Raw genomic sequence first — 8,919 nt, forward strand, 5'->3', positions numbered from 1 at the left:
GCAAAGCGTCAGCTCTATTCTCTCAATGCCAGCCCTCTTCCAGACCTTGAGTATATCCCGGTAGTCCGTGACTTTCCGATGTCTTTCCAGAGGAACTGCCAGGGTTCCACCTGACAGAGATGTAGAATTCGTCATAGATCTTATCCCAGGAACAGCTCCAATCTCTAGGAGACCTTACAACATGGCACCCTTAGAACTAGCCAAGCTTAAGAAGCAACTTGATGAGTCCTTGCAAAAGGGTTTCATCCGTCCTAGTTCTTCTCCTTGGGCTTGCCCCGTCCTCTTTGTTAAGAAGAAGGATGGTACGGACCGGATGGTTGTAGATTATCGTCCCATTAATTTGGTCACGATAAAGAACAAGTATCCGCTCCCCAGGATCAACGACCTGTATGATCAGCTCGCTGGATCCTCAGTCTTCTCCAAGATGGATTTGAGGTTAGGATACCACCAAATTAAGATCAGAAACAGGGACATTCCCAAGACAGCCTTTGTTACTCGTTATGGTCAGTATGAGTACACCGTCATGTCCTTTGGCCTAACCAATGCTCCAGCTACTTTCTCCCGCTTGATGAACTCGATCTTCATGGAGTACTTGGATAAGTTCGTCGTGGTTTACCTCGATGATATTCTTATTTACTCGAAGAACGAGGAAGAGCATGCCGAACATCTTAGACTTGTTTTAGAAAAACTCAGAGAGCACCGCCTTTATGCCAAGTTCTCCAAGTGTGAATTTTGGTTGCCAGAAGTGACCTACCTAGGCCACGTAATCTCTGGTAAGGGCATTGCTGTCAATCCCGAGAGAGTCAAGGCCGTTCTCGATTGGACTCCACCTGAAACAGTCAAACAAGTTAGGAGTTTCCTTGGTCTAGCCAGCTATTGTCGCCGCTTTGTTGAAAACTTCTCCAAAGTAGCCAAACCCCTCACGGAACTTCTCAAGAAAGATAAAAAGTTTGAGTGGTCCCCACAGTGTGAACACAGTTTTCAGGAACTGAAAAGACGCCTGACTTCTGCTCCCATACTTGTGCCACCAGATTTCACTAAAGACTTTATTATCTACTGCGACGCCTCACGATAGGGACTAGGTTGCATTCTTATGCAGGATCGTCATGTGATTGCCTATGCATCTCGACAGTTGCATCCACATGAGGATAATTATCCTACACATGTTCTAGAGCTTGCAGCCGTAGTCTATGCACTCAAGACCTGGCGACATTACCTTCTTGGTAAACGTTGCGAGATCTACACCGATCACCAGAGTCTCAAGTATATCTTCACCCAACCAGATCTAAACCTTAGGCAAAGACGTTGGTTGGAGTTGATCACAGATTATGATCTAGGGATTACCTACACCCCAGGCAAAGCCAATGTCATGGCTGATGCTCTAAGCCGTAAATCTTATTGCAACAATCTCATGTTGCAACAAGGCCAACCACTTCTCCATGAGGAATTCTGTAAGCTTAATCTTCACATAGCTCCTCGCGGATTTCTTTCTACCGTGGTGGCGAAACCTACCCTTGTGGACCTTATCATAGAAGCCCAGAAGCATGATACGGGGATTACCCGGATCAAGAGAAACATTAAGAAGGGAGTTGGTGGATGTTTCTCTATGGATGATCGTGGTGTTGTTTTCTTTGAGAATCGCTTGGTGGTTCCCAAGAAGCAACATATTCGGCAGTTGATTCTTAAGGAGGCGCATGAATCTCCTCTCACGATTCATCCCGGTAGTACTAAGATGTATCAGGACCTACGCCAGAAGTTCTGGTGGACCAGGATGAAGAGAGAAATCGCTCAGTTTATTGCTAACTGTGACGTTTGTCGTCGCGTTAAGGCAGAGCATCAAAGGTCCGCTGGCACCCTTCAGCCTTTAGCTATTCCTGAATGGAAATGGGATAAAGTTGGTATGGACTTCATCACCGGCTTTCCCAGGACCAAGAGAGGGAATAACGCTATCTTCGTAGTCGTTGATCGTCTTTCCAAAGTGGCTCACTTCCTTCCTGTTCGAGAGAGTATCACTGCTAGTCAGCTTGCTGACTTATACATTTCTCGAATAGTGTCACTTCATGGTGTTCCCCTAGAGATCAATTCAGACCGTGGCCGTCTTTTCACTTCTCATTTCTGGGAGAGTTTCCAAACTGCCATGGGAACCCATCTTTCCTTCAGTACCGCTTTCCACCCTCAGTCGAGTGGTCAGGTGGAACGGGTCAATCAAATTCTCGAAGACATGCTTAGAGCTTGCGTTATCTCATTCGGTATGGATTGGGAGAAATGTCTTCCTTTTGCCGAGTTTGCTTACAACAATAGCTATCAATCCAGCCTCAAGAAAGCTCCTTTTGAGGTTCTCTATGGACGAAGATGTCGAACACCTTTGAACTGGTCAGAAACCGGTGAAAGACAATTCTTTGGACCGGACATGATCAAGGAGGCAGAAGAGCAAGTTCGCATCATTCGTGAGAATTTGAAAACAGCCCAGTCTCGTCAAAAGAGTCAGTATGATCGTCATCATAAGGATATGACTTATGAAGTTGGCGAAAAGGCTTACCTTCGGGTTACTCCTTTGAAGGGTACCCATCGTTTCGGTATCAAGGGCAAGTTGGCTCCTCGTTACATTGGTCCTTTTCGTATTCTCACCAAACGAGGAGAGGTTGCCTACCAATTGGAACTACCCCCACATCTTTCTCGAGTTCATGATGTCTTCCACGTCTCTCAACTCAGGCGTTGCTTCTCGGATCCTATCCGCGGAGTGGACCACGGAACGCTTGATCTCCAAGATAACCTCACATACCAAGAGTACCCGGTTCGCATTCTTGATCAAGCCGAGCGTGTTACCCGACGTCAGAACATCAAGTTTCTCAAAGTTCAGTGGTCTCATCATTCTGAGAGAGAAGCTACTTGGGAGCGAGAAGATCGTCTTCGACTGGAGTACCCCGCTTTCTTTCCGTCGACCCCTGAATCTCGGGACGAGATTCTTTCAAGTGGGGGCGAGTTGTCACATCCCTAGTCTGGTATGACTTAGACTAGCTAGCCATTTGTGCATCATATTTAAATTTCATTTAAATTTGAAATGAGGATTGGTGGAACCCTCAGAATCATTTTTGAAAATGACCCAAATAAAAATTTCTCCAAAAGGGTCCAAGAAAATGCTCATGTTGCCCTCTGAAAATATTGGACAGAGATAAAAATCAAACCAATATTTTTAGGAGCTCATGGATATTTAATTTTGGCCATTTGGATTAATCCGATAATTATTTGCTTTGGATATATATTGTTATATATATGAAATATGGTCCAAAAATTATGCCATTTATAAAGGAGCTCTGGAATAATATATCTAGCTCCTGCAAAAATTGGCATAAGGTAATAAGTTGATTTAGTATTTTATTAAATCAAAAACAAATGTCAGAAAATTTAGAAAAAAAGAAATAAAACAGGAAAACCTTACCTGGGCTTCTGCCTGGCGCCTCTGGCCCAGCAGCAGCAGGCCGGCCCAGCCAGCAGGCGGCCCAGCCCGCCTCCTCTTCTGTCGTCTTCGTCCTCGACAGAGGGAGGGGAGCGTGCCCGGCGCGCGCGCGCGCCACCGCGCCACGCCACCAGTCTCCCTGCTTGCCTGGCGCCTCCTCGTCGCCCTGGAACGCCGGACGATGCCACGCAGCCCCCGACCGCTCTCGCACTCTCCCTCGCCCTCCTTCTCCCCCCCTGCTCTCTCTCTCTCTCTCTCACCGAAGCACTGCCGCCGCCGCAGCTCACCACCGACGCGCTCCCCGCCGTCCCCTCGCCCCTTCGTAGAGTCCCCGAGCTCCGCCGCGACCCCCTCTCCCTCCTCACCGAGCAAGCAACCCGGGCGAGCCCCGCTTCATCGCAATCGCCGTCGTCTTCAAGCTCCGGCCGACGAGATCGCCGTCGTCGCTCCGGCTGCCCCTAGCCTTCCTCGAGCTCGCCGACGACGCCGTTGGATCCGCGGTGAGCTCCGCCACCGTTCCCCTCTCTTCTCCCCCCTCATTTCCGCGCCGTAGCACCGTTCCCCACCACGGCCGAAGCCTCTCGCCGCCGTCCATGTCGCCGTCGTCGTCTCGGCCCGCCTCCGCCCAAACCCAGCATCCCATCGCGCTCCCAGTGCCACGAGGGTGCCGCCGAGCCCCTCAGGTGGCCTCCTCGTGCCCCGCAGCCCGTTCCCGCTCGAAGCCGAGCTCCGGCCGCCGCCGCGAGCTTTGCTCCGGCGAGCTCCGGCCTCCCCCGCTACTTCCACCTGCCCCACCAGATGCGCGAGAGCCCGGGCTACGCCCCGGTGCTCTCCGACGCCGCCCCCGTGGCCTGTTCCGCGGACGCCGCCGCGTCCAGAGGTTACCGGCGGTGAGCCCCGTCGCCTGAGCCCCGCCATGTGGGCCCGGCCCGTCAGGTGATTAGCTTAGTGCTAATCACCGCTTAATTAACCCCCCCTGCGGCTGACAGTGGGCCCCAGCGCCACTAATTTTTAATTAGGATTAAATTAACCCCCTGTTTACCCCCCTGACACTGACGTGTGGGCCCCACACGTCAGGTTTGACCCCATCAGCCGCAGTTGACTGCTGACGTCATGCTTACTCAATGCTGACGCAATATATGATTTCTGGATTTAAATTTAATCAGAAAATTCCAGAAATTGTTTTAAACTTCAAAAATTCATAACAATTCAACCGTAGCTCAGATTAAAATAAATTATATATGAAAAATTATCAGAAAAATGCAATCTTTCCATCTATACTAGTTTCATGCATGACAAACCAACTTATACATGCTGAATATGAGAAAACACATTATGGCATATATAGGAGCTTAATTTGGAGATGCATTTGAACCTTTGGTTCAAATGGACTTCAAACCAAATGATTACTAGTTGCATTAGCTCAAACAGCATCACATCTACATGCCATGTTCATGCATCATATTGTTGCATATGATTGTGTTTTGATTGCCGACACTGTTCCTTCTCGATAGGTCCTGCTCCGGAGTCTGTTCCAGAGTGCCTATCTATGAAGCAGTGCCTTCCTTGCTGATCTACCAGGCAAGCAAACCCCCTTGTTCATTTCGATAAAACCCTACTCTCTCGCTCCTGCTCTCAGTTATTGCATTAGGACAACAACGGTTCATCTGCTACTTTGTGCTGCGGTAGTTGAACCCATTCCTCTGCATGACCTGTCATTGCCACAGTAAATAGTTGAAACCCACTAGCATGTGTAGGAGTTGATTGAAGCCATTGTTGTGTTCCTACCATGCTATGCTTGCTATTGCTTAGAGTTGTGTCAGGTCTGATTCATTGGGAATGAATTGGAGTGTCACGATATGTTCTGATGCTGAGAGTGAAGTGTGTGAATACGATTTGGTAAAGGTAGCGGTGAGGGGCCATGTAGGAGTACATGGTGGGTTGTCTCACTAGAACCGTCCTTAAGCACAGAGTTCTATGTATGTTGTCCAATGACTCGATACTACCACACATTGGGTTCCGGTAACTCGACCCCTCTCGACTTATTAACCAACTTGGTCTCTGTCCAGGAGTCGCAACTAGTTTCTGGTGTTTGTAGGTAGTGCTATTTTTCTACCAAGTGGCACCCGGCAGGGTGGGCTTGGGACAGACTAGGCACACGTGGCACGGTGTACCAAGTGGCACCCGGATGGTGGGCTTGGGAACCCTGCTCACATCGTTTGGGGCCGTGAGCGACACCCCGGCCGGATCTCCTTACGGATGGAACCCGAATAGGCGATAAACCTGGGCTAGAGTCTTGTGTGGTTAGTCAGGCCGTGGCCGACACCCTCGCCAGGCTTCCGCTTGAAGGTTGCCGAGATACATGACGTGTACATGGCGGTAAGTGGCGAGAGCGTGTGTGAAGAAGTACACCCCTGCAGGGTTAACATGATCTATTCAAATAGCCGGGTCCGCGGTTATGGACTTCTTGGATGCTTACATGGTACATAGACAACTTGAAGTGGTTACCCTAAAAAGCTCAAGACAAGTGTGAGTGCTATGGATGGCCTTCTCGTAGGGAGACGGGGATGAATCCATAGTAGTGTATTGAATGGTGATTAGTGGACTCGTGTACGTTGTCTCACCTCCAGAGTTTCTGGTAGTCGTAGAACAGGATAGCCACAGAGTCAAAGCTGGCTTGCTGCAACTAAACTCCACATTACCCCCTTGACACAAATGCATGTATGCTAGGATCTGATGTAAGTCTTGCTAAGTACCTTTGTACTCATGTTGCTTCATTTATGTTTTTGCAGCGGAGACTTCGGTCTTACTAGTGTTCTCGTGGACTTCGACTAGTAGCTAGTACCTCAGCTACGATCTTGATCGGATGTTGTAGATAGTCAGGCTCTTCAGCCTTTTTCATTTGTAGATGTCTGTACCCAGACATGTAATGCTTCCGCTTGTTGCTTGTATGCTCTGTATGATGGGTCTTGTGACCCCTGTTTGCCATAAATGCTATGATGGCTCTTCTGAGCCTTTATCTATATGAGTTGTTGAGTTATGCTATGATGCCATGTTGTACAGCACATACTTGCATGTTATGCGTACGTGTAATGTGTATTGCTATGTGTGGGATCTGACTATCTAGTTGTTTATCCTTAGTAGTCTCTCTTACCGGGAAATGTCTCCTAGTGCTTCCACTGAGCCCTGGTAGCTTGCTACTGCTCCGGAACACTTAGGCAGGCCAGCATGTGTCCTTCTTCAATCCTGTGTCTGTCCCTTCGGGGAAATGTCACGCGATGAATACCGGAGTCCTGCTAGCCCGCTACAGCCCGGTTCACCGGAGTCCTGTTAGCCCAGTGCTACAGCCTGGATTCACTCGTTGATGACCGACACGTTCGATGCTGGGTCATGGATGCCTGTCCCTGTAAGTTAGTGCCACTTTGGGTTTACGACTAGCCATGTTAGCCCGGGCTCTTTATCATATGGATGCTAGCGACACCATCATATACGTGTGCCAAAATGCGCAAACGGTCCCGGGCAAAGGTAAGGCGACACCCGTGGGGATACCGTGCGTGAGGCCGCAAAGTGATATGAGGTGTTACATGCTAGATCGATGTGGCATTGAGTCGGGGTCCTGACAACACATCCCTCCCGTAGACTCAAACCAAGACCCAACGGAGGTATCCTTCATGGGGAAATCTATGCCGACCCCACATATGGCCATAGAAGCTGCCGCATATGAAGCGCTTGCTCGCCTTCGATTCGCGGTACCCTACGCCAGCGAACAAGGGTATTATTACTTTCCGAGCCGTGCAGCACCCGGAGAAGTAACATCCTTTCCCGGTGGATGAATTGAGAGAGACCCAGTGCTGGCCAACCTTGTCCAGTACGTCATGGCTCAAGAGCATTTAACCCAACGTGTGATGGGTTATCTACAGAGCCTCGCGGAGTTAAATCCTCAGATCGCCATCGGCAGACCGCTGAGGCCCGACCAGGAGGGGCACATTCATCGACTGGTCAATCCACTTTCCCCGATAGAAGAAGAGTGTGTCCCAGTACCAGAGACGTTTTCTCGGGACCCCGTCCAATTACCATTCCCGTTTTAGACGTCACTACTATGTTTATCATTGCAACATTTATTTATGTGTTGTAACTTATGCTTGGTACCCTGAGTTTGTGCGGCGAGTCAATTATTTGGCTTCTACTAATATGAGTAGTTTTCGTTGTGGTTTATTTTTCCTTTAAATTAACCGATTTCCTGGAGTAATATTTCTTTTCCCGAAGCTGCTGCATCATATGCCTTCTCGCAACATAGGATTTCTCTTATTATCACAACACCACGGCAGCAGACTCACAACCACGATCACTCGAACACATACACTGCTTGCAAAACCTTGCAACCATGTTACATCTAACTGATCACCTCCCGACAACAGTTAGCCCTCGACACACCCCACCTACTCCTCGTGATCACCACCACCGCGGAGAGCCAACACTCGAGTGGCAGCATCGCGACGATCATCGAGGATCATCGCACACAGGAGCACGGAGAGCCCCAGCACGGCTGCCAGCCCTCCGCACACCAGGATAACGTACCAGTCCAGCAACACCTCCGCCATTGGAGCCTCACCTCGAGCTTCGGCAAACGGTAACATAGGAGGAGGAATAAGAAGGAGGAGTGAGGCCAGGTGTAAGGGAGAAGAAAGGAGCACCCGGTCGTTTTATAGCTCGAGATCGGTGTACGGTGGGCGAGGTCCACCAGCGTTGCTCGTCGCTCGACCGCCGGTGTTCGGAGGCGAATCCGCGAGCAGTGCCGACAGCGCACTGGCCCGCGAGGTGAGTGCACACTGCACCGGCAGCTAGCACGCCGCGCACTACCGCGGTACGGCCTAGATGCCCTACGCGCTAAACGTCGCCGGTGGAGATAGCGCGGGAAAGCGCGCAGGAGAGAGGAAGAAGAGAGAGCCGGAGGAAGAAGAAGAGACTGACAGTGGGCCCCGGGTCCACCTGTCAGCCAGAAGGAGCACTGTGCTCTCGGGTACGACCAGCGTATTTAGAATTTAGAACTTATTCTAATTTTACTGCGTCCGACGTAGTAATCGCTCGTTTTTCCCCAAACCGTGGATTTTTCCATGCAGCGCCAGTGTCCCACACTGTAGTTTTACACCACTTATTGCTCTCTCACTGTAGCCGTATTTTACCGCTTAAGTGAAGTAATTGTTTGATGTGGTAAAAGTAATATTTTCGAAAAAACAATCCTTGGCAAATCTCGAGGATGAGCTTTTTTTCTTAAGGGGGGTAGTGTTGTGACACCCCAAAATTTTAGTCTTGTTTTATAAATTAAAATTTTGCCAGGAAACTTAAACTTTTATTTTCTGGATTTCCTTCTGATTTCAGAACCATTATCTTTCTTATTATTATGGAGTTTTTACCCCTAGTAAAAAACTTCTCAGTCATTATGGGACTTATTTCCCCTCTCA

The sequence above is a fragment of the Triticum aestivum genome, chromosome 1B (genome assembly GCF_018294505.1).
Source record: "Triticum aestivum cultivar Chinese Spring chromosome 1B, IWGSC CS RefSeq v2.1, whole genome shotgun sequence".
NCBI classification, from domain to species: Eukaryota; Viridiplantae; Streptophyta; class Magnoliopsida; order Poales; family Poaceae; genus Triticum; species Triticum aestivum.